Source organism: Dama dama, chromosome 4, assembly GCF_033118175.1.
Source record: "Dama dama isolate Ldn47 chromosome 4, ASM3311817v1, whole genome shotgun sequence".
NCBI classification, from domain to species: domain Eukaryota; kingdom Metazoa; phylum Chordata; class Mammalia; order Artiodactyla; family Cervidae; genus Dama; species Dama dama.
Window position 1 is genome coordinate 7,751,783 of NC_083684.1, and position 27,132 is coordinate 7,778,914.

Genomic DNA, 27,132 nt, shown 5'->3' on the forward strand with positions numbered 1-27,132 from the left:
GCAGCACTGTTTACCGTAGCCAGGACACAGAAACAACCTCAGTGTCCATCAACAGAGGAATGGATAAAGATATGGTACACGTATGCAACGGAATACTACGCAACCATAAAAAGAATGACATTTTGCCATTTGCTGCAATACAGGTGGACTCAGAGGGCATTATGCTAAGTGAATAAGTCAGACAGAGGAAGACAAATACCTACATCACTTATATGTGGAACCAAAAAAGACAACAAACTCTAATGAATATAACAAAAAAAGCAGCAGACTCACAGATATGGAGAATAAACTAGCAATTACCAGTGGAGAAAGTTGGGAGGGGCACAATAGGGGTGGGGCGAGTGGGAGGCACACACTATTGGATGTAGACTAGGCCAGGAGCCCCCCACCTCTGGGATCTAATGGCTGACGATCTGAGGTGGAGCTGACATAATAATAGTAATAAAAATAAAGTGCACAGTCTATGTGCTTAAATCATCCCGAAACCAACCTCCACTCCCATCCATGGAACAAAATCAGTCCCTGGTGCCAAAGAGTTTGGGAACCCCTAGAATAGGCTATAAGGGGACTTCCCTGGGGTCCAGTAGCTAAGACTCTGAGCTCCGAATGCTGGAGGGCCAGTTTCAACCCCTGGTCAGGGAACTAGATCCCACATACCACACACACACCCCCCCAAAAAAAAATTCCAAGTGTTACATGTAAAAGAGGCTTCATAGCCAAATAAACAAATAAATATCTGTTTTACAAATAAGTTATAAGAATGTATTGGGCTTCCCTGGTGGCTCAGTCGTAAAGAATCTGCCTGCCAATGCAGGAGACATGGGTTGGATCCCTGGGTCAGGAAGATCCCCTGAAGGAGGAAATGGCAACTCCAATATTCTTGCCTGGAGTATCCCACGGACAGACGTAGCCTGTCAGGCTACAGTCCATGGGGTCGCAAAGAGCTGGACAAGACTTAATGACTAAACAACGAAAAACAATGTATTGTATAACACTGGGAATACAGCCATATTTGGTATTAATAGTCACCATAAATGGAGTGTAACCTTTAAAAATCGCATTAAAAATAAAACTTTATAAAAAGTCAAGCTTCACCAAAGCCATCCCTCCCACTAAGTCTGTTTCACATCATCTCCTCTGAGCCTCCTCCTGGGACTCAGACTTATTGTAAGAGATGAGATGGAGTCCAGCAGGCCCCAGAGACTTCACACGGAGAAGCACTGTGGTATCCTGACTACACAAATCACGTGGCTGAATAGCTGCCAACCACCCATGGGACACTCTGAGCACCTCTGATCAGACCTTCCGGAGTATTTGTGCCTTCCTGTGTCATTTGAGTGGCCCTGGATATCCAGAGGAGCAGGATTTTGGTTTCCTTTTTTTCTTCTTTTTTTCTTAAGTGTAAGCCAAATATGCTGTTTGAAATTGGCTCCTGAAGGGTGGCCTCTATTTGAATTCTGTTTCTGTTACTTCCTGCATGTCATTTCTTCAGCGAAGGGATCATTTTGCAGGGCTTCCCTAGAAGCTCAGCTAGTAAAGAATCTGCATGCAGTGCGGGAGATCTGGGTTTGATCCCTGGGTTGGGAAGATCCCCTGGAGAAGGGAAAGGCAACCCCCTCCAGTATTCTGGCCTGGAGAATTCCACGGGCTGTATACTCCATGGGGTTGCATACTCCATGGGACTGCAGAGTCGGAAAGAAAATACGAAGTACGCGTAGGTCCTGCATTTGAGAGTTGCTGTTGCCCCCAATGGCCACGAGGCACAGCATGTCTTCCTGCCCTGCTCTGCGTACCGGGGACACCTGAGCCTTCCCAAGGGCTTCCCTGATAGCTCAGCTGGGAAAGAATCCGCCTGCAATGCAGGAGACCCTGCTTTATTCCTTCCCAAATATTGTGTTCCAGTGACTGGAAAGTGTGGTGGGAAGTGCAGAACAGACACATCGGGCCCGAGTGTCATTCCTTCTGCCCCTTACCCTTCACCCCCAGAGTTACGCCAATCCCTGCCAAAGTGTTATGCCAAGGTAGCTGTCCTAGGCAGGTGAAATTTCTCTAAGGAGAGAGGCTTGGAAGTGAGAATCCACTGACTGAAAGAGGTGGAGATAGTGTGAGTCTTCAAATCTCTTTTAACTCAGAGAGTCTACCATTTTCTGGGTGCAAGAGGCTTGCTTTAGGTGTGGGAGGACCATCTGAATTTTCAGGTGGCGGCCCCACGTATGGGGGCAGGCGGTCAGCACATCACTGCAGCTCACGGGCTGGCACCACCTTTCCAGCTCTGTCGTAGAGACCACAGTCTGACCTGGAAGTCAAGACCACCGAACCCAGGCACGAGACAGCAGCACAGGGCTTGGAGGCCTGAGGAGAATGCAGCAGACGTTGGTTTGGGGGGATTTATCTGGCAGTTAATTTTTATTTGCTGTTGGAGTATTTTAGTTGGGTTACACAGTTGTTTGTTTTTGGTGCACAACAAGGTCATTCAGTTATACATACACATGTGCCTGTTCTTTATTCACGGGCCTGTTTGTAATCACGTAGAGCCTGTGAGAGGGTGTAGAGTCCACGTCCTTATCCTATGGAGCATGTTCCTGTTCATTTTTTGTCTATTTGTGTATTTATCTATCTAGAATTTTATATGGTAATATATGGTAATACCAGTCTCCTCAGTTACCTCCTCTTCCACTCCCCTGTGTTCTTTCCTGTCAATACAGTCGAAGTTTTCTAGGCTTCTGAGTCTGCTTGGCCTAATAATTTTTTTTCCACCTGTGTGCAGATTTCACCCCTGGGTGAGAGCACACTTTCGGTCTCTGATGACCTGCCTAGTGTGAGCACCACCTGGTCCACATCTACGCTGCTGCAGCTGGCCCTGCTTCATCCTCCCATGTGTGGCAGTCGCAGCCCAGGAGGGTGTGCAGAACATCTCCAGCCTCCATCCGTCTGTGGATCAAGTTCTGGTTGCTTGCGTGCCCTGGCTGTTGTAAACAGCACCACAAAGAACACTGGATGCATGTGTGTCCTGGAGGGACACTTTTCCTAGGGTCTAGGCCCTGGAGGTGGACTGCAGCATCCTAGGCTGCTTTTTGTGTCTAAAGGAGCCTGCATGCACTTGTCTATAGTGGCTGTTGTCAACTGCACTCCCCCTGCAGCCTAGGATGTTCTCCTGGCCTTCTGCAGTATTTACTGTTTGTACACTTTCTGCTACCTGCTGCCAACGAGAGCTCCCTGTAGTTCTGCTGTGCCTTCCTCTTTGAATTGGGTGGTCTAGGATTTCCACAGGAGTGGGATTCTGGTTTCCTTTTTGTTTCAATGTAAGAAAAATTTGCTGTTTGAACTGGCTCTTGAACTCCAGCCTTCTTTGAATTCTTCTTCTGTTACCTCCTGCGTGTCATTTCTCCAGGGACAGGATCATTCAGAGCCCCACAGGACTGGTGCCCACAGACTCAGGTTTAGAGCTGTTGTTGCCTGAGAGGGCCACAAGGCAGCAGCACATCTCCCTGCCCCACACCGGGTACCAAAGAAACCAGAGTCTCGGCAAAGACTGTGCTCCTGGGCTGGAAAGCGCGGTGCAAGTGCCGGATGGTCCCACAGGACCAGTGTCACCCCTCCGCCCCTCACCCTTCGCCTCCCAAGGCCTATCCCAACGCCTGCCAAGGTGTTATGCTGAGGCCACTGTCCTAGGCAGCCGGAGCTTCTTTAAGCACTGAGACTTGAAGTAAGAACCCCATGACCAGGAGAGGTGGAAACAGGTTGTCTTTTAAAGCTCTTCCAATCCAGCCTGTCTCTTTTTAGGTGCAAAAGGCTTGTAATGTGAATACTGTGGTCCCATATAGAGAGGCCCAGGCAGTGTGGATTCAATGGGGTATTAGAGAACTGCGCATACAGATCTGGTATGGATCTTTTGAGTTGCCAGGGGAAACAAACCTGTAGGCCAAAGTCCACACTGATTGTTTTACAGCCAACAGGCATCCAGCTGGTGGGAGCTATGATGTTTGAAGAGGGGAAAACTGTAACATGCTAGTTACACCTCATGCCAGACAAACCTGGGTTTGATTTTTTCAGCTACCATCCATAAGTTGTGTGACCTTGAGTGTTTCATAACCTCTCTGAGCTTCAGTTCCCCCATCTGTAAAATGGGTATACCACCTAGTTCCATGGCTAATTTTAAGGTTTAAATGAGATAATGTATGTAAACTGTCCATCACATTACCTAGCATGTGGTAAGTGCTCAGGAGATGATTAACACTTCCTGCCTTAATGGTAGAAAAGTAACCCTAGATTTTCAACATCTCAAGTACATATCACATTTGTACACACCGTGTGTGGTGGAAGAATGCTTCAGAGAGGGGAAAACGCAGAAAGTGCATTTCTGCTGGGGCCGGAGTTCTGCCTGAGGGAAGCACGCTCCATAATTGGGTGAGCACACTTTGCAGCTGATGAGGTTTAAGAAGGTGGGTGGAAGCAACTGGTGTAAGTGGAGAAGGTTTGGGCTTTGTATGTGCCCAGTTTCAGATCCTCTGTGACATCAAGAAAGGGACTTGGTTTCCCTGAACTTCCGTCTCAAATCTAAATGATGATATGGTAACTACAGAACTGTCCAGTGGTTCAGGAGTAACTGACCCCAGAGAAATAAAGTGTGTTCTTGGAAGTGGTCAGCTCCACAGTCCATGTGTGTCCTCTGCTTGTCCCCAAGCTGCTTTACAGAGGCTGAGGCGTCTGGTGTGGGATGGTGGTGGTGTTGTATGGGTCATGGGTTGTGAAAGTGGGTCATGTCCCAGATCTCAGGTCCTTGGGGCAGCGGCAGAGTGTGAGTCCTTGGCTTGCCAAGGGAAGCTCTAATACTTTGGCCTCCTGATGTAAAGAGTTGAGTCACTGGAAAAGACCATGATGCTGGGAAAGATTGAAGGCAAAAGAAGAGGGCAGCGGAGGATGAGATGGTTGGATGACATCACTGACTTAATAAGACATGAATCTGAGCAAACTCTGGGAGATAGTGAAGGACAGGGAAGCCTGGCGTGCTGTAGTCCATGAGGTCTCTAAGAGTCAGACACGACTTCAAGACTGAACAACAACAAAGAAGACAAAAGACTTATACTCAAAACTGTATGACACTGATGTAAGAAATCGAAGATGACACAAGCAGAGGCATGTTGCAGACTGGAAGAATCAATACTGCCAACATGATCATGTGACTCTACTACCCAAGGCAATCTACAGATTGACGCAACCCCTATCAAATTACCAATGGTGTTTTTCACAGAACCAGAACAAAAAAAATCTTAAAATTTGTACAGAGCCATGGGAATGCAAACTAGTACAGCCACTATGGAAAACACTGTGGAGATTTCTTAAAAAACTGGAAATAGAACTGCCATATGACCCAGCAATCCCACTTCTGGGCATACACACTGAGGAAACCAGATCTGAAAGAGACATGTGCACCCCAATGTTCATCGCAGCACTGTTTATAATAGCCAGGACATGGAAGCAACCTAGATGCCCATCAGCAGATAAATGGATAAGGAAGCTGTGGTACATATACACCATGGAATATCACTCAGCTGTTAAAAAGAATTCATTTGAATCAGTTCTAATGAGATGGATGAAACTGGAGCCCATTATAGAGAGTGAAGTAAGCCAGAAAGATAAAGAACATTACAGCATACTAACACATATATATGGAATTTAGAAAGATGGTAACGATAACCCTATACGCAAAACAGAAAAAGAGACACAGAAGTACAGAACAGACTTTTGAACTCTGTGGGAGAAGGTGAGGGTGGGATGTTTCGAAAGAACAACATGTATACTATCTATGGTGAAACAGATCACCAGCCCAGGTGGGATGCATGAGACAAGTGCTCGGGCCTGGTGCACTGGGAGGACCCAGAGGAATCGGGTGGAGAGGGAGGTGGGAGGGGGGATCGGGATGGGGAATACGTGTAACTCTATGGCTGATTCATATCAATGTATGACAAAACCCACTGAAATGTTGTGAAGTAATTAGCCTCCAACTAATAAAAAAAAAAAAATTTGTACAGAGCCACAAAAGACCCCAAATAGCCAAAAGCAATCTTTAGAAAGAAAACAGAATTGGAGAAATCAGGCTCCCTGACTTGAGACCATTTTACAAAGCTATAGTCATCAAAACATTATGGTATTGGCATAAAAATATAAATCACTAGAATAGGACAGAAAACCCAGAAATAAACCCATGCACCTATGGTCAACTAATCTACAACAAAGGAGGCAAGACTACACAATGGAGGAAAAACAGTCTCTTCAATAAATGGTGCTGAAAACTGGATAGTTACATGTAAAAAAACGAAACTGGAAATTCTTACACCATACCGTAAGTCCCTCTCACATGAAGCTTCAAGCTGCAAGCTTTCAAAGATGAAAACATGTTTCCACACGCCCAAACACTTAAGCTGGCTCACGTGCGCGGCAGCAAGGCCGCGTGCACGCGTCCTCTACAAACGGCTGTGCCTTGTGTACTTCACTGTGCAGTGCCATGGAGAGCACAGCAGTGCATCATATTTATTTCCAGCTGGGTCTGCAGGGGGCGACTTCACTGAAGCAAGCTCCTCCCTGCTGGGCAACACGAGAAGCTAACTAACGAAGACCTGACGCAATGGAGACCCAGAGAAAGGAAGAAGAGAAACACGAGGAAGAACTAACTACAGAACCAAAGGGACAGATGACACAGGAAATGGGAAGGGGATTTGATTCAAGGAAGCACTGTTAGTTTTTGAGGCACAGGACCTGAACGTAGACTGCTACATGAAGGTTGCAGCAGCCATTCAGAATGCAACCCAGTGCCACCATGTCATCTATGGCAAAAAAAAAAGAGCCACTACCCAGACACCGTTGGATCGTTTTTTCAAGAGGGTAGACAGAACTGAATCCAGCAAGGAAGCAGAGCCCATGCCGTCATCAGTACGCATGAGTGAACTTGCAGCTTGCCCTCAACCTCCCATCGCCGAGGGCCCTTCAGCTCTGCCGTCTCCCGCCCCTCCCCCTCCTCCTCCAGTCAGTGACCCCTCGTGCATATTCACTCAACGCAGCCCCTGTGTGCCAGCTGTCACACTCTACTTCTCAAAGTCCTGTACTGTAAGGTTCAAAATGCTTTATTTTCTGTTTGTTTTTTATGTATTCAGTTAGTTGCTCAGTCATGTCCAACTCTTTGTGACCCCATGAATCGCAGCACGCCAGGCCTCCCTGTCCACTGCCAGCTCCCAGAGTCCACCCAAATCCATGTCCACTGAGTCGGTGATGCCATCCAACCATCTCATCCTCTGTCGTCCCCTTCTCCTCATGCCCTCAATCTTTCCCAGCATCAGGGTCTTTTCCAATGAGTCAACTCTTCACATGAGGTGAGCAAAGTATTGGAGTTTCAGCTTCACCATCATTCCTTCCAATGAACACCCAGGACTGATCTCCTTTAGGATGGACTGGTTGGATCTCCTTGCAGTCCAAGGGACTCTCAAGAGTCTTCTCCAACACCACAGTTCAAAAGCATCAATTCTTCGGCACTCAGCTTTCTTTATAGTCCAACTCTCACATCCATACATGACTACTGGAAAAATCATAGCCTTAACTAGACGGACCTCTGTTGACAAATTAATGTCTCTGCTTTTTAATATGCTGTCCAGGTTGATATAAATCATGGCAATAGTTTTTTTGATCCATCTCTCAGAGTAATGGAAAAAAAACAAAAATAAACAAATATAACTCAACTAAACTCAAAAGCTTTTGCACATCAAAGGAAACAAGAAACAAAATGAAAAGAAAACCCACAGATTGAGAGAAAATATTTGCAAATGATATGACCAACAAGGGATTAGTCTCCAAAACTCACAAACAGTTCATGTGGCTTAATAGCATCAACACAAAGAACCCAATCAAAACATGGGCAGAAGACTTAAACAGGCATTTCTCCAAGACATACAGGTGGCCAAGAGGCACATGAAAAGATGTTCAGCATCACTAGTGGAGAAATGCAAATGAGATATTAATTCACACCAGTCATAAAGGTTATCATCAAAAAATCCACGAAAAGGACTTCCCTGGTGCTCCTGGGAAGCACCCAGGGAATTTGCCTGCCAATACAAGGCACACAGGTTTGACCCCTGGTCCGGGAAGATCCAACAGGCATGTGGCAACTAAGCCCCTGTACCACAATTACTGAAGCCTATGCATCCTTCAGCCCAAGAGCTGCAACTATTGAGGCTGGCACACCTAGAGCCCATGCTCTGAAAAAAAAAAAGCTACAGCAATGAGAAGCCCACACACCACAATGAAGAGCAGACCCCACTCACTGCAACCAGAGCAAGTCCACATGCAGCAATGAAGACCCAGCATAGCCAAAAATAAAATAAAAACTTTTTAAAATATATATTTTTTAAAAATCCACAAACAATAAATGCTACAGAGTGTGGAGAAATGGGAACCCTCCTACACTGTTAGTGGGAATGTAAACTGGTGCAGCCACTATGGAAAACAGTATGGAGGTTCCTTAAGAAACTGAAAACAGAGTTACTATATGTTCCCGCAAACCCACTCCTGGGCATGTACCCAGAGAAATACATGGTTCAAAAGGATACATGCACTGCAATGGTCACTAAAGTGCTGTTTACAAAAGCCAAGACATGCATGCAACCTAAGTGTTCATCAAGAGAAGACAGGATAAAGAAGATGTGTATGCGCCAGTCAGAATGGCTGCTATCCAAAAGTTTACAAGCAATAAATGCTGGAGAGGGTGTGGAGAAAAGGGAGCCCTCTTACACTGTTGGTGGGAATGCAAACTAGTACAGCCGCTATGGAGAATAGTGTGGAGATTTCTTAAAAAACTGGAAATAGAACTGCCATATGACCCAGCAATCCCACTTCTGGGCATACACACCGAGGAAACCAGATCTGAAAGAGACACGTGCACCCCAATGTTCATCGCATCACTCTTTATAATAGCCAGGACATGGAAGCAACCTAGATGCCCATCAGCAGACGAATGGATAAGGAAGCTATGGTACATATACACTATGGAATATTACTCAGCCATTAAAAAGAATTCATTTGAATCAGTTCTAATGAGATGGATGAAACTGGAGCCCATTATACAGAGTGAAGTAAGCCAGAAAGATAAAGACCAATACAGTATACTAACACATATATATGGAATTTAAAAAGATGGTAATGATAACCCTATATGCAAAACAGAAAAAGAGACACAGATGTACAGAAGAGACTTTTGGACTCTGTGGGAAAAGGCGAGGGTGGGATGTTCTGAGAGAATAGCATAGAAACAAGTATACTATCAAGGGTGAAACAGATCCCCAGCCCAGGTTGGATGCATGAAACAAGTGCTCAGGGCTGGTGCACTGGGAAGACCCAGAGGGATAGGATGGGGAGGGAGGTGGGAGGGGGGTTCAGGATGGGGAACACACGTAAATCCATGGCTGATTCATGTCAGTGTATGGCAAAAACCACTACAATATTGTAAAGCAATTAGCCTCCAACTAATAAAAATAAAAAATAAAAATAAAAAAGAAGATGTGTATGTAAATATGGAATATTACTCAGCCACTAAAAAGAATGAAATAATGCCATTTGCAGCAACATGGAATGACCTAGAGATTGGCATACTGAATGAAGTCAGACCAAAAAAGAAATACTGTATTTCTCACATGTGGAATCTAAAAAAAAAAAAAAAAAAGGTTGAAATGAGCTTATTTGGAAAACAGACTCACAGATTTAGAGAAGGAACTTATGGCTGGGGGAGGGGGATAGGGAGTCTGGGACGGCATGTACACACTGCTATATTTAAAATGGGAAACCAACAAGGACCTACTGTATAGCGCAGGGATCTCTGCTCAATGTTATGTAACTACCTACATGGGAAAACAATTTGAAAAAGAATAGATACAGGTATAACTGACTTTGCTGTATAACTGAATCACTTCATTGTACACCTGAAACTAACAGAACAATATAAACCTTCCAGTAATATTAACACAAAGAAGGACTTGCCTGGTGGTCCACTGGTTAAAAATATGCCTGCCAATGCAGGGCAAACGAATTTGACCCCCAATCCAGGAAAATCCCATGTGCCACTGGACAGTGAAGCCCTCGTCAACAGCCTGTGCTCCATAACAAAAGAAGCCACTGCAGTGAGAAGCCCCCACACCACAACAAAGAGAAGCCCCTACACCACAACGAAGAGAAGCCCCCACACCACAGTGAAGAAGCCCCACACCACAATGAAGAGAAGCCCCACACCACAGCTAGAGAGAGCCTGTGCACAGCATCCACAGCATAGCCAAGACTAAAGAAACACAATTTTTAAAAACAGATTCCACTCTCCTTTAAAAAAAAAAATACAAAGGAAAATACAAAAAGTGGGTCCAGTGAGGAACATACTACATACTGAAAGAGGAAACACCATATACATGATAAAAATATATATAATATTTTGTCAGAACAGAGACCACACAGTCATATCGATAAATGCACACTGACAACTTCCCTATTTCTTAAAAGACACTCTTCCAAATTAACTTAAAGAGCAAAACTCAACTCTACAACATAATAAAGAAGCTTATCTAAAGTAAAGTGATTCAAAAAGTAAAAATATAAGGAACAAATTTATTTAAGGAAAATGGAAACAATAGGAAGCAGGTGTTGTAATTCTGGTATTCAGACTTGGAATTGACATCAAAAGCAGTACATACTAAAAAACAACATTTCATGATCAAAAGACCAATTCAGGATAAATGTATATTAGGAATATCTATGTGCCACAGCAAGTACTATGATTAAGCAGAATAAAGGAGAAATAAAGATTCAAAAAGAAAACAAATAGAAGACATCAACATACCTAACATACATGCAATACCAGTGTGCAAAAAAAACACAAAAGGACGTGGAATATAGAAACTAAACAAACCATATCACTATCTTTAAACTCCCACAACAAATAATTTCCTTTTTAAGTGCACATGAAACATTCACGAAAATTGATCACGTGATCGACTCAATGGACATGAATTTGAGCAAACTCCAGGAGATGGTGAGGGACAGGGAAGCCTGGGGTACTGCGATCCATGGGGTCCCAAAGAGAAGGACACAACTTAGAGACTGAACAACAACAAAATTAAGTCTCAAAAAATGTTTCAGTATGCTCCATAAAGTAGAAACAATATAAACAATATTCTTTGGTCACAGGATTAAGAGTAGAAATTAAAAACAAAATAAAAAGGTTCTTTCACTTGGTAATTTCAATGCCTTCTAACAAAGTCTTTGGTGAAAGGCGAAATACAAACTAACACAATAAACAAAACAGTCAAAACTAAAGACAATACCAGGGCTTCTCTGGTGGTCCAATGGTTAAGAATCCATCTTGCAATGCAAGGGACCCAGTTTGACCCCTGGTCCGGGAAGATCACACACGCCCTCCTGGTCCGGGAAGATCACACAAGCCACGGGGCAACTAAGCCCATGCGCCACAACGACCGAGCCCACGCTACAGAGCCCCTGAGCCGTGGCTACTGAGTTTCATGTGCCACAACTCCTGAAGCCTGAGTGACCTGGAGCCTGTGCTCTGCAACAAGAGAATCCACCCCAATTACCTCAACCAGAGAGTAGCCCCCACTTGCCACAACTAGAGAACACCCAGGCAAAGCAACAAAGATCCAGTACAGCCAAAAATATAAATAAATAAATAGTTAAGAAAATAAATACAATACCAAGTGTTGGAAAAAATATGGAGCAATTGAAACACTTACACAGTAAGTGGGGCTGTAAATTGGTTCAACCACTTTAGAATAGTATCTGGCCATTTATACGAAAGCTAAACACATTCCTCCTTATGACCCAGCAATTTTTCTGACACATACATAGATAAACACACATATACATACATGCAAAAGGCATGAGTATATATGTCTATAAGATGACATGTAGGGGCTTTCCTGGTAGCTCAGTGGTAAAGAATCTGCCTGCCAATGCAGGGGATTGATCCCTGGTTTGATCCCTGGTCTGGGAAGATTACACATGCCATGGAGCAACTAAGTCCATGCTTCACAACTACTCAGCCACCACCCTAGTGCCATGAGCTGCCACTACTGAAGCCCGAGTGCCCCAGAGCACGTGCTCTGGAAAAAAAGAAGCCCCTGCAATAAGAAGACCACACACTGCAACCAGAGGTACCCCTGCTCACTGCAACCAGAGAAAGCCTGCACACAGCAACAAAGACCCAGCACAGCCAAAAACAACAAAAAAAAAATTTTTAAGATATGTACTAGAACATTCACAGCTGCTTCAAAATTGATAGCCAAACACTGGAAACAACCTCAACATGTAGGAACAAAAGAAAAGATAAAATGCAGTATGAATTTATACACTGAAATATTGTAAAGCAATGACAAAAAAGATGGGTGTACACAACAAAATGACATCACACAGTATTTTCAGTAAAATAAGCTAGCCACAAAGTAGCACATACTTTTAAATACAGTTCAAATTCAAGCAAAACTGGTGTTTTAAGTAAGAAAAAAGACATCCAAACTGGAAAGTAAATAAAACTATCTCTATTCATAAGTGATGTGATCTTTTATGTAGAAAACTCTCAACAGTTCACAAAAATATTTTTAGAATAAATGAATTCAACAAAGTAGCAGGATACAAAGTCAACACTCAAAAATCAGCTGCATTTCTATAAACTAACAATCAGAAAAAGAAATGATGAAAACAATTTCATTTACAATAGCATCAAAAAACAAAATACTTAGGAATTAACCAAGAAGATGAAAGACTTCTACAATGAAAGCAATACAGAGCAAAAAATTTTACTGTACACTTAAGATTAGTGCACCTGATACACATTACTGCATGTTCAACAACCAACTGTAAGAAAAAGTCATGAATTGACACTTTATTAAAAAAAAAGAAAAGAAAGAAATCCAGATGGTCAGAAAAACATAATATGTTCAGCCTCATTAGATATCAAGGAAACGCCAATTAAATCACTACTACAATCCCCACAAGATTAGTTAATACACTATCTGGTTGACTGATCAGTAAATCAGACTGACTAATATACAATCTGTTGGTAATACAAACTGGTGCAACCATTGTGAAAAAACGTGATGTAGCTTTGTGCAGGCATGCTCAGTCATGTTCAACTTTTTGCAAACCCATGGACTGTAGCCAGGACAAAGGCTAACAGAGTTTTCCCAAGAGAATGCACTGGTCATAGCAAACACCCTCTTCCAAAAACACAAGAGACAACTCTACACATGGACATCACTAGATGGTCAATACTCAAATCAGATTAATTATATTCTTTGCAGCCGAAGATGGAGAAGCTCTATACAGTCAGCAAAACAAGACCAGAAGCTGACTGTGGCTCCTTATTGCCAAATTCAGACTTAAATTGAACAAAGTAGGGAAAACCACTAGACCACTCAAATATGATCTAAATCAAATCCCCTATGACTATACAGTGGAAGTGAGAAAAAGATTCAAGGGATTAGATTTTATAGAGAGAGTGCCTGAAGAACTATGGATGGAGGTTCATGACATTGTACAGGAAGCAGTGATTAAGACCATCCCCATGGAAAAGAAATGCAAAAAGGCAAAATGGTTGTCTGAGGAGGCCTTATAAATAGCTGAGAAAAGAAGAGACATGAAAGGTAAAGGAGAAAAGGAACGATATACCCAACTGAACACAGAGTTCCAAAGAATAGCAAGGAGAGATAAGAAAGCCTTCCTCAGTGATCAATGCAAAGAAATAGAAGAAAACAATAGAATGGCAAAGACTAGAGATCTCTTCGAGAAAATTAGAGATACTAAGGGAACATTTCATGCAAAGATAGGCACAATAAAGGACAGAAATAGTATGGACCTAACAGAAGCAGAAGATATTAAGAAGAGGTGGCAAGAACACACAGAAGAACTATGCAAAAAAGATCTTCATGACCCAGATAACCAAGATGGTGTGATCACTCACCTAGAACCAGACATCCTGGAGTCCAAAGTCAAGTGGATCTTAGGAAGCACCACTATGAACAAAGCTAGTGGAGGTGATGGAATTCCAGTTGAGCTATTTCAAATCCTAAAAGAGGATGCTGTGAAAGTGCTGCACTCAATATGCCAGCAAATTTGGAAAATAGCAGTGGCCACAGGACTGGAAAAGGTCAGTTTTCATTCCAATCCCAAAGAAAGGCAATGCCAAAGAATGCTCAAACTAACACACAATTGCACTCATCTCACATGCTAGCAAAGTAATGCTCAAAATTCTCCAAGCCAGGCTTCAACAGTACGTGAACTAAGAACTTCCAGATGTTAAAGCTGGATTTAGAAAAGGCAGAAGAACCAGAGATCAAATTGCCAACATCCGTTGGATCACAGAAAAAAGCAAGACAGTTCCAGAAAAACATCTACTTCTGCTTTATTGACTATGCCAAAGCCTCTGACTGTGTGGATCACAACAAACTGGAAAATTCTGAAAGAGATGGGAATACCAGACCACCTGACCTGCCTTTTGAGAAATCTGTATGCAGGTCAGGAAGCAACAGTTAGAACTGGACATGGAACAACAGACTGGCTCCAAATTGGGAAAGGAGTATGTCAAGGCTGTATACTATCACCCTGCTTATTTAACTTATATGCAGAGTACATCATGCGAAATGCTGGGCTGGATGAAGCACAAGCTGGAATCAAGATTGCTGGGAGATATATCAATAAACTCAGATATGCAGATACCACCACCCTTACGGCAGAAACCAAAGAGGAACTAAAGAGCCTCCTGATGCAAAGTGAAAGAGGACTGTGAAAAAGTTGGCTTAAGCTTCAACATTCAAAAAACTAAGATCATGGCATCCAGTCCCATGACTTCATGGCAAATAGATGGGGAAACAATGGAAATAGTGACAGACTTTATTTTTGGGGGCTCCAAAATCACTGCAGATTGTGACTGCAGCCTTGGAATTACAAGATGCTTCTTGCTCCTTGGAAGAGAAGCTATGACAAACCTAGACAGCATAGTAAAAAGCAAAGACATTACTTTGCTGACAAAGGGCTGTCTAGTCAAAGCTGTGGTTTTTCCAATAGTCATGTATGGAGTGAGAGTTGGACCATAAAGAAACTGAGCGCTAAAGAATTGATGCTTTTGAACTGTGGTGTTGGAGAAGACTCTTGAGAGTCCCTTGGACTGCAAGGAGAGCCAACCAGTCAATCCTAAAGGAAATCAGTCCTGAATATTCACTGGAAGGACTGATGTTGAAGCTGAAACTCCAATACTTTGGCCACCTGATACGAAGAACTAACTCCTTGGAAAAGACCCTGATGCTGGAAAAGATTGAAGGCAGGAGGAGAAGGGGACAACAGAGGATGAGATGGTTGGATGGCATCACTGACTTGATGGACATGAGTTTGAGTAAGCTCCAGGAGTAGGTGGTGGACAGGAACGCCTGGCGTGCTGCAGTCCACGGGGTCAGAAAGAGTCGGACATAACTTAGCGACTGAACTGAACTGTAGCCTGCCAGGCTCCTGTCCATGGAATTTTCCAGTCAAGAATACTGGAGTAAGTTGGCATTTCCTACTCCAGGGGATCTTCCAGACCTAAGGATTGAACCCGTGTCTCTCACGTCTCCTGCCTTGGCAGGCAAATTCTTTACCACTGCACCACCTACTAAACTAAAATGTGTAGTTCTCTCAAAGAACAGTTTGGCTTCTTATCTATTTTGTAATCAGGTCCTCAGTCCAACAGCCACACCCACAGTTCTTTTCTAAGCATTCTTAGATATGCTATGATTTTTTTCCTGACTTTTGACTTCCATCTCTCTTCCTAATTACAGTAATATTAAGTCAATCATGGATCATAGGCAGAAACTTTTTCATAAAACATTGTTTAATTAAAAGAAATTGAATAGATATCATACCAAAAGTCAAACTTCACTCTTGAGACATCTGATAAACTCTGAGGTTTCATGAATGGTTGTGAAGGTCACGTTTTTTACTTGATCCTTGCTAAAAGACTGAGTTTTAACCGGGCTTACCTCTCAAAGCCTTTAAAAATTTTATTTGCTGGAAGTTAGGATTAAAAACAATTACACCTCCCAACACTACTGTCCCTTTAAATATCCTTTCATGCCTTTTCTTTGAAAAATGACAGTCCTGTCTGAGCTCTTCTTTCTTCTTACGCCTTCTAAATGAAGCCACCAGTAACCAACACACACAATACTGAAGTTCTGTTTTCCTGCCACTTGTCCTAGAGCTACAAATTCACTAAGTACTTGATCTGCATCAAACATACATGATTTTTTTTAAAGTATGTTCCATATAGTAGTTTATCCTTTGGAAAAGTTGATCGGTCTACATTTTATTAAGTCCCACTTACTAAAATACTGGCTAGTAGTATAACAAGAATAACATCAGATGAAAGCAAACTATTCAATTATCAATATACCTCTAATTTCCCAATCCAGATACTATAAGCTTAGGAAATTTAACTACAACTATGAAATATTTTAGACCTCACAATATATCCTCAAACAAAAGCAAATTATCTTACTTTTAGATCTCAAATATAACTCAATCAGATACAGCAGCGCAAAACAAGTCTAGAATTTTAAATGACTAGCTACACTATAGTTTTGTGTAAAATTCAGAGATAGTAGAAAGCCTTCCTAATATTTTCAGTGAGGGAACTTATGTAACTCCCATCACATTGAATGAAACATCATGAAACCAACTGCATGACATTTTTCATTTGCCCTGCATGTATAATTAAATTCAATAAAATATAAAAATATAAAGAAATCTTTCCAGAGCAATAGCAGCTCACCCTCAAACAACTTGACCTATACATGATTTGTCTGGCAAAGTCAACCTATCATTCACAAATCAATCCTCCATTTTTCTCTCCCCATAATACTCCATACACACCAACAACTAGAGAGAAAAAAATCAAGTAATAAAGATTCAGAAGTTCCTGCTACACATTCAGGAAATTAAAATAAAAAACTGATAGTAATCTTAAACATGACACTATTTATAAAATATTCAGGGGGAAAAATAAATAAGAACATATCTTTTCTATCAAGAGACATTCCTGATGACAAAAGGTTTCAGGTGGAAGAGGATATTAGACTATCATTTAAATAGTAATTCCTCATTTCATTTTAAAGGACACAAACCATAACATGTTATATGGTGATGAAATTTAACCACATATTACTTACAGAGTAAAATCTGGCTCATCTAGATCCAGCACCTATAAAATATAAACTGACATGATAGGCATATAGCATATTACCTTCCCTGGTCATTTAACTGAGCTCTTGTCCTGTTCTACAGTAAAGAAATTTATTCCAGGTCTCACAGCACTAACTTACAAAGTTTATGTTATTGTTCACAAAAGAACAGTGAACATCACTGAAAATGTCACAGTAAAGAGCTCTGAAAAGCTTCCCTCCAAAAAGCAATGAGAACACTAGCCGAAAAAAAAAGTCAGAATCAACTTTTTCTTCTCAAAATGCTAGAAATTAACCAAAGACTTGCCGCAATCTTGGAAATGATTATTCGAGAGAAAAAAAAGCTTCATTTTAGTAAGAACAATGAGTTTTGTGACCTTTTAATTTGCTCTATGCCCATCTGCCTGGGCTTCCCAGGTGGCTCAGAGGTAAAGAATCCGCCTGCCAATGCCTGGTGAGCTACAGTCCATGGGGTCGCAAAAGAGTCAAACACGAGTTAGCATCTAAACAACAACAAATGCCCATCTGCCCATCATCCAGTCCACAGGAGTCCTGAAAAACAATGGCCACAATCAAGTCTAGCAGTTCTGGGACTTCCCAGAAAAAGGTCATTATTGGACACAAAAGATTTCACATAAAAGGCAGTCATTATGGGAACTTACTCAGAGCTCACTAGTACAAAAAGTATTTTCCACCAAAACAATCTATCAAAACCAGAAGCAATTGAACATAACTCTTAAAACTTAACAAAACGAAACCCATTAACAGGCAAAATATCTGAACAGGTATCTCACCAAAGAAGATATACAGATGGCAAAAAACATATAAAAGGATGTTCAACATCCTAATGCATTAGGGAATCGCAATTAGAAGTCAGTACATACCTATAAGAATGCCAGAAATCCAAAACACTGATCATGACAAATGCAGGTGTGGACGTCGAGCAAGAGGAACTTTCATTCATTGCTGGTAGAAATGCAAAAAGGTACAGCAACTTTGGAAGATATTTTGGCCGTTTTATCTCTTTTTACAAAACTAAAATACACTTACTATAAAACCCAGCAATTGTGCTCCTTGGTATTGAATATTTACCCAAAAGAACTGAAAACACATCCAAACAAAAACCTCCCATGGGTGCTTACAGCAGCTTGATTCGTAAGTGCCAAAACTTAGGAGCAAGCAAGAAACCCTTCAGCAGGTGGAATGATGAACTATGGACATGAAATACTATTGTGTAGTACAATGAGATACTATTCAAGGCTAAAATGAAATGAGCTGTCACGCTGTGAAAAAATACATTGAAACCTTAAGTGCATATTACTAAGTGAAGGAAACCAATATGAAAAGGCTAAATACTATATGCTTTCAACCATATGATATTCTGCAGAGGCAAAACTATGCAGACAATAAACAGATCAGAAGTTGTAGAGGTTGGGGGTGGGGTGGGAGGCATGAATCTGCAGGGCACAGAGGATTTGGGGCAGTGAAACTATTCTGTATGGTACTAAAATGGTGAAGGCATGTCACTATCCTTGTCAAAACCCATGAAATGTGAAACACCAAGTGTGAACACAAACTGTAAACTACGGATTCTGAGTGATAAAGATGTATCAGTGCAGGGTCATCAGTCATAACAAATGCACTCCGGGTGCAGGATGCTGACAGCGGCTGAGGCTGCGTACATGTGGGCACACGGGGCACATGGGAACTGTGTGTGTTCCATTCAGGTAATGTTACCAAACAGTTAAGGAAGAAACAGCACTAACCCTTCACAGGCATTTTTTTTTTTTTTTTAAATAAAGAGAAAGAAACATTTTCCACTTCCCTGTATGACACCAACACCACCAAAATCACACAAAGCCACTACAGGGGAAAAGAAAATTAGACATTAACATTCTTATCAAAACATTAGGACATCTGATTAGGATATCAGCAACATAAAAATAATTATTGTAATAATGATTACATTACTTCTTCATCATGATGAAGAAGTTTATTCTAGCTCTGCAAAGTAGGTTCCACAGGTAAAAATCAATGTAATTCTCCACCCACCAGACGGGCAACCCACAACCTGGAGCACAGTCACATCACAATCCTCCCAGTGTAGTAAAGGTGCTGAGCCCCACATCAGGCTTCCCAGCCTGGGGTCTGGCAAAGGGACTAGGAATCCCCAGGGAATCTGACTCTGAAGGGCAGTGGGACTTGACTGCAGGACTTTCACAGGACTGGGGGTAAGAGTCTCCACCCCGGGAGGGCACACACAAAATCCTGTGTGTACCAGGGCCCAGGGGAAAGCAGCAGGGGCCCCACAAGAGGCTGAACCAGACCTACCTGCTAGTGCTGGAGGGTCTCCTGCAGAGGCGTGGGTTGGCAGTGGCTCGCTGTGGGATGGGGGCACTAGCAGCTACAGTCCCGGGAGGTGCCCTTGGCATGAACCCTCCTTGAGGTCATGAGACAGGACTCTATAAAACTCCTAGAGGAGAACACAGGAAGAGCTCTGGTGTAAACTGCAGCAATGCCTTTTTCAATCCCTCTCCCAGAATAATGGAAATAAAAACAAAAATAGACAAATGCAACCTAACTAAACTCAAAAGCTTTTGCACAGCAAAGGAAACAGTAAACAAAACAAAAAGACAACCCTCAGATTGGGAGAAAATATTCGCAAATGATGTGACTGACAAGAGGTCAGTCTCTAAAATCCACAAACAGTTCATGAAACTTAACATCATCAAAACAAACAACCCTATCAAAAAATGGGCAGAACATTGGGGTACATGTGTCTTTTTCAATTTTGGTTTCCTCAGGGTATATGCCTAGTAGTGGGATTTCTGAGTCATATGGTAGTTTTATTCCTAGTTTTTTAAGGAATCTCTATATTGTCTTCCACTGTGACTGTATCAATTTACACTCCCAGCAACAGTGCAAGAGGGTTCTCTTTAGTCCACACCCTCTCCAGCATTTGTTTGTAGATTTTTTAATGATGGTCATTCTGACCAGAGTAAGGTGATATGCTGAACAGCTTTTCATGTGTTGATTAGCCACCTGTATGTCTTCTTTGGAAAAATGTCTGTTTAGGTCTTCCGCCCCCTTTTTGATGGTTCTTTGTTTTTCTCGTACTGAGTTGAATGAGCTGCTTGCATACTTTAGAAATTAATCCTTTGTCAGTTGTTTCATTTGCTATGTACCCAATGTTCATTGCAGCACTATTTACAATAGTTAGAACATGGAAGCAACCTAGATGTCCATTTACAGATGAATGGATAAAGAAGTTGTGCTACATATATACAGTGGAATATTACTCAGTCATAAAAAGGAACGATTGCGAGTCAGTTCTAATGAGGTGGATGAACAAAGAGCCTATTACATGAAGTAAGTCAGAAAGAGAAAAACAAATACTGTATATTATTGTATATTAATGCATATATATGGAATCTAGAAAGACAATACTGATGAACCTATCTGCAGGGTAGCAGTGGAGATGCAGACATAAAAAAACAGAAAATAAACTGGTGGTGCGGGAGGAAGGAGAGGGTGGGATGTATGGTGAGAGCAACATGGAAACATACACTGCCCTATGTAAGATAGACAGCCAATGGGAATTTGTTGCATGACTCAGAGAACTCAAACTGGAGCTCTGTGGCAACCTAGAGGGGTGGGATGGGAAGGGAGGTAGCAGGGAAGTTCAATAGGGAGGGGACGTGTGTACACTGATGGCTGATTCATGCTGATGCTTGGCAGAAACCAATACAGTATTGCAAAGCAACTATCCTTCAACTAAAAATAAATATTTTTAAAAATTGGCAGAAGACCTAAACAGACATTTCTCCAAAGATGACATAGAGATGGCCAAAAGGCACATGAAAAGATGTCCAATATCACTAATTATTAGAGAAATGCAACTCAAAACTGCAATGAGGTTATCACCTCATACCAGTCAAAATGGCCATCATTAAAAAAAAAAAAAATCCACAAACAATAAATGCTGGAGAGGGTGTGGAGAGAAGGGAATCCTCCTATACTGTTGGGAGGAATGTAAACTGGTAAAACCACTATGGAAAACAGTATGGAGATGCCTTAAAAACTAAAAATAGAGCTACCATATGACCCTACAATCCTACTCCTTGGCATGTATCCAGAGAAAGGCATGACCCAAAAGGATATATGCACCCCAGTGTTCACTGCAGCACTGTTTACAACAGCCAAGACGTGGAAGCAACCTGAATGTCCACTGACAGAGGAAAGGAAAAAGATGTAGGACATACATACAATGGAACATTACTCATCCATTAAAAAGAATGAATTAAGGCCATCTGCAGCAACATGGATGGGCCTAGAGATCGTCATACTGAGTGAAGTATGTCAGACAGAGAAGAAGAAGTATCCTATGACATCCCTTACATGTGGAATCTAAAAAGAAAGGAAAACAAATGAACATACTTACAAAACAGACTCACAGACTTAGAGAACGACCTTATGGCTGCAGGGGTAGGGGATGGGGGGAAGGATGGGGGGAAGGATGGGGGGAAGAGACAGCTAGGGAGTTTGGGATGGACATGTACACACTGCTTTTTTTTTTTTTTTTTTAGTTGGAGGCTAATTACTTCACATTTCAGTGGGTTTTGTCATACATTGATATGAATCAGCCATAGAGTTACACATATTCCCCATCCCGATCCCCCCTCCCACCTCCCTCTCCACCCGATTCCTCTGGGTCTTCCCAGTGCACCAGGCCAGAGCACTTGTCTCATGCATCCCACCTGGGCTGGTGATCTGTTTCACCATAGATAATATACATGCTGTTCTTTCAAAACATCCCACCCTCACCTTCTCCCACAGAGTTCAAAAGTCTGTTCTGTACTTCTGTGTCTCTTTTTCTGTTTTGCGTATAGGGTTATCGTTACCATCTTTCTAAATTCCGTATATATGTGTTAGTATGCTGTAATGTTCTTTATCTTTCTGGCTTACTTCACTCTCTATAATGGGCTCCAGTTTCATCCATCTCATTAGAACTGATTCAAATGAATTCTTTTTAACGGCTGAGTAATATTCCATGGTGTATATGTACCACAGCTTCCTTATCCATTTATCTGCTGATGGGCATCTAGGTTGCTTCCATGTCCTGGCTATTATAAACAGTGCTGTGATGAACATTGGGGTGCACATGTCTCTTTCAGATCTGGTTTCCTCAGTGTGTATGCCCAGAAGTGGGATTGCTGGGTCATATGGCAGTTCTATTTCCAGTTTTTTAAGGAATCTCCACACTGTTTTCCATAGCGGCTGTACTAGTTTGCATTCCCACCAACAGTGTAAGAGGGTTCCCTTTTCTCCACACCCTCTCCAGCATTTATTGCTTGTAGACTTTTGGATAGCAGCCATCCTGACTGGCGTGTAATGGTACCTCATTATAGTTTTGATTTGCATTTCTCTGATAATGAGTGATGTGGAGCATCTTTTCATGTGTTTGTTAGACATCTGTATGTCTTCTTTGGAGAAATGTCTGTTTAGTTCTTTGGCCCATTTTTTGATTGGGTCACTTATTTTTCTGGAATTGAGCTGCAGGAGTTGCTTGTATATTTTTGAGATTAATCCTTTGTCTGTTGCTTCATTTGCTATTATTTTCTCCCAATCTGAGGGCTGTCTTTTCACCTTACTTATAGTTTCCTTTGTAGTGCAAAAGCTTTTAAGTTTCATTAGGTCCCATTTGTTTAGTTTTGCTTTTATTTCCAATATTCTGGGAGGTGGGTCATAGAGGATCTTGCTGTGATTTATGTCGGAGAGTGTTTTGCCTATGTTCTCCTCTAGGAGTTTTATAGTTTCTGGTCTTACATTTAGATCTTTAATCCATTTTGAGTTTATTTTTGTGGATGGTGTTAGAAAGTGTTCTAGTTTCATTCTTTTACAAGTGGCTGACCAGTTTTCCCAGCACCACTTGTTAAAGAGGTTGTCTTTTTTCCATTGTATATCCTTGCCTCCTTTGTCAAAGATAAGGTGTCCATAGGCTCGTGGATTTATCTCTGGGCTTTCTATTCTGTTCCATTGGTCTATATTTCTGTCTTTGTGCCAGTACCACACTGTCTTGATGACTGTGGCTTTGTAGTAGAGTCTGAAGTCAGGCAGGTTGATTCCTCCAGTTCCATTCTTCTTTCTCAAGATTACTTTGGCTATTCGAGGTTTTTTGTATTTCCATACAAATTGTGAAATTATTTGTTCTAGTTCTGTGAAAAATACCGTTGGTAGCTTCATAGGGATTGCATTGAATCTAAAGATTGCTTTGGGTAGAATAGCCATTTTGACAATATTGATTCTTCCAATCCATGAACACGGTATGTTTCTCCATCTGTTTGTGTCCTCTTTGATTTCTTTCATCAGTGTTTTATAGTTTTATATGTATAGGTCTTTTGTTTCTTTAGGTAGATGTACTCCTAAGTATTTTATTCTTTTTGTTGCAATGGTGAATGATATTGTTTCCTTAATTTCTCTGTTTTCTCATTGTTAGTGTATAGGAATGCAAGGGATTTCTGTGTGTTAATTTTATATCCTGCAACTTTACTATATTCATTGATTAGCTCTAGTAATTTTCTGGTAGAGTCTTTAGGGTTTTCTATGTAGAGGATCATGTCATCTGCAAACAGCGAGAGTTTCACTTCTTCTTTTCCTATCTGGATTCCTTTTACTTCTTTTTCTGCTCTGATTGCTGTGGCCAAAACTTCCAACACTATGTTGAATAGTAGTGGTGAGAGTGGGCACCCTTGTCTTGTTCCTGATTTCAGGGGAAATGCTTTCAATTTTTCACCATTGAGGGTAATGCTTGCTGTGGGTTTGTCATATATGGCTTTTATTATGTTGAGGTATGTTCCTTCTATTCCTGCTCTCTGGAGAGTTTTAATCATAAATGAGTGTTGAATTTTGTCAAAGGCTTTCTCTGCATCTATTGAGATAATCATATGGTTTTTATCTTTCAATTTGTTAATGTGGTGTATTACATTGATTGATTTGCGGATATTAAAGAATCCTTGCATTCCTGGGATAAAGCCCACTTGGTCATGGTGTATGTTTTAATATGTTGTTGGATTCTGTTTGCTAGAATTTTGTTAAGGATTTTTGCATCTATGTTCATCAGTGATATTGGCCTGTAGTTTTCTTTTTTTGTGGCATCTTTGTCTGGTTTTGGAATTACGGTGATGGTGGCCTCATAGAATGAGTTTGGAAGTTGACCTTCTTCTGCAATTTTCTGTAAGAGTTCGAATAAGATAGGTGTTAGCTCTTCTCTAAATTTTTGGTAGAATTCAGCTGTGAAGCCATCAGGTCCTGGGCTTTTGTTTGCTGGAAGATTTCTGATTACGGTTTCGATTTCCTTGCTTGTGATGGCTCTCTTAAGATCTTCTATTTCTTCCTGGTTCAGTTTTGGAAAGTTATACTTTTCTAAGAATTTGTCCATTTCATCCAAGTTGTCCATTTTATTGGCATAGAGCTGCTGGTAGTAGTCTCTTATGATCCTCTGTATTTCAGTGTTGTCTGATGTGATCTCTCCATTTTCATTTCTAATTTTGTTAATTTGGTTCTTCTCTCTTTGTTTCTTAATGAGTCTTGCTAATGGTTTGTCAATTTTGTTTATTTTTTCAAAAAACCAGCTTTTAGCTTTGTTGATTTTTGCTATGGTCTCTTTAGTCTCTTTTGCATTTATTTCTGCCCTAATTTTTAAGATTTCTTTCCTTCTACTAACCCTGGGGTTCTTCATTTCTTCCTTCTCTAATTGCTTTAGGTGTAGAATTAGGTTATTTGTTTGACTTTTTTATTGTTTCTTTTGTAAGCCTGTAATGCTATGAACCTTCCCCTTAGCACTGCTTTTACAGTGTCCCATAGGTTTTGGGTTGTTGTGTTTTCATTTTCATTCGTTTCTATGCATATTTTGATTTCTTTTTTGATTTCTTCTATGACTTGTTGCTTATTCAGAAGCGTGTTATTTAGCCTCCATATGTTTGAATTTTTAACAATTTTTTTCCTGTAATTGAGATCTAATCTTACTGCATTGTGATCAGAAAAGATGACTGGAATGATTTCAATTTTTTTGAATTTTCCAAGACCAGATTTGTGGCCCAGGATGTGATCTATTCTGGAGAAGGTTCCGTGTGCACTTGAGAAAAAGGTGTAGTTGATTGTTTTGGGGTGAAATGTCCTATAGATATCAATTAGGTCTGGCTGGTCCATTGTGTCATTTAAGGTTTGTGTTTCCTTATTAATTTTCTGTTTAGTTGATCTATCCATAGTTGTGAGTGAGGTATTAAAGTCTCCCACTATTACTGTGTTACTATTAATTTCCTCTTTCATACTCGTTAGCATTTGCCATACGTATTGCGGTGCTCCTATGTTAGGTGCATATATATTTATAATTGTTATATCCTCTTCTTGGATTGATCCTTTGATCATTATGTAGTGTCCTTCTTTGTCTCTTTTCACATTCTTTATTTGAAAGTCTATTTTATCTGATATGAGTATTGCGACTCCTGCTTTCTTTTGGTCTCCGTTTGCGTGAAATATTTTTTTCCAGCCCTTCACTTTTAGTCTGTATGTGTCTCGTGTTTTGAGGTGGGTCTCTTGTAGACAGCATATATAGGGGTCTTGTTTTTGTATCCATTCAGCCAATCTTTGTCTTTTGGTTGGGGCATTCAACCCATTTACATTTAAGGTAATTATTGATAGGTGTGTTCCCGTTGCCATTAACTTTGTTGTTTTGGGTTCACGTTTATACAACCTTTCTGCATTTCCTGTCTAGAGAAGATCCTTTAGCATTTGTTGAAGAGCTGGTTTGGTGGTGCTGAATTCTCTTAGCTTGTGCTTGTCTGTAAAGCTTTTGAATTCTCCTTCATATCTGAATGAGATCCTTGCTGGGTACAGTAATCTAGGTTGTAGGTTATTCTCTTTCATTACCTTAAGTATGTCCTGCCATTTCCTTCTGGCCTGGAGGGTTTCTATTGATAGATCAGCTGTTATCCTTATGGGAATCCCCTTGTGTGTTATTTGTTGTTTCTCCCTTGCTGCTTTTAATATTTTAATTTATTTAATATTTTTAATTAATATTTAAAATTTAAATATTTAATATTTTTAATATTTTAATTTAAAACACTGAAAACACAACTGAATTTAAAGACAATGCAAAAGGAAAGAAAATAGATATCACATGATTCAAAAAATCATATGAGATAACTGCCAGCTTATTGGTCTAACACAGATTCAGTATGATCCCAAACAGATTTTCTGCAAACTTCTTGCAGAAACTGACAAGCTGATTAAAAATTTATACAGAAAAGGGCCAACAATCACAAAGATATCTTAAAGGGATATAAAAAGCTAGAAGAGTGACACTACTAGATACTAAGTATTACATACAGACTTAAAGAATTATTATACCTAATTTCAAAGCAGTGTATGGTAACAGCATAATGGATAGACATATAAATCAACATAAGAGTGAGTGCCAAATAGAACAAAAAGCCAGTCTGCTTTTGAGACCACCCATAGATTGGAGGGGGTTTGGGGGAGGGGTAAGTACTGTTTTTCCAACTCTAGAATTACCCACCACCAGTACTTTTTAAAAACAGTTCTACCTATACTTTTTCGGTGATATCCTATCTCTTAGTTTATTACAATACATGTTCCCTTGTATTATCGAGCATATCTATGATGTTGCTTTAAAATTCTTGTGTTCTAATTCAACTTCTCAATCACGCTGAAGTCAGATTCCATTGATTGCCTTTTCTCTTGGACAAGGATCACATTTTCCTGTTTGTGTATCTAGATTTTTTTTTTTTTTTACGATATTTTGGACATTCTGAATGACTTATGAGAGATTCTGAATTGTTTTCTGGTTCTCTGATGGATACTTTTA

General features: G+C 40.9%; 1 long non-coding RNA gene across 2 annotated transcripts in view; it reads right to left on the minus strand.

Annotated features, from left to right (window-relative positions):
* The window catches only part of LOC133052640 (uncharacterized), a 46,003-nt gene that overhangs the window by 6,461 nt on the left and 12,410 nt on the right, over window positions 1-27,132 (minus strand). For both annotated transcript variants that reach the window (XR_009692074.1, XR_009692075.1), the window contains exon 2: window positions 19,578-19,719. This is a non-coding gene — a long non-coding RNA (uncharacterized LOC133052640). The remainder of the gene's footprint in view (window positions 1-19,577; window positions 19,720-27,132) is intronic.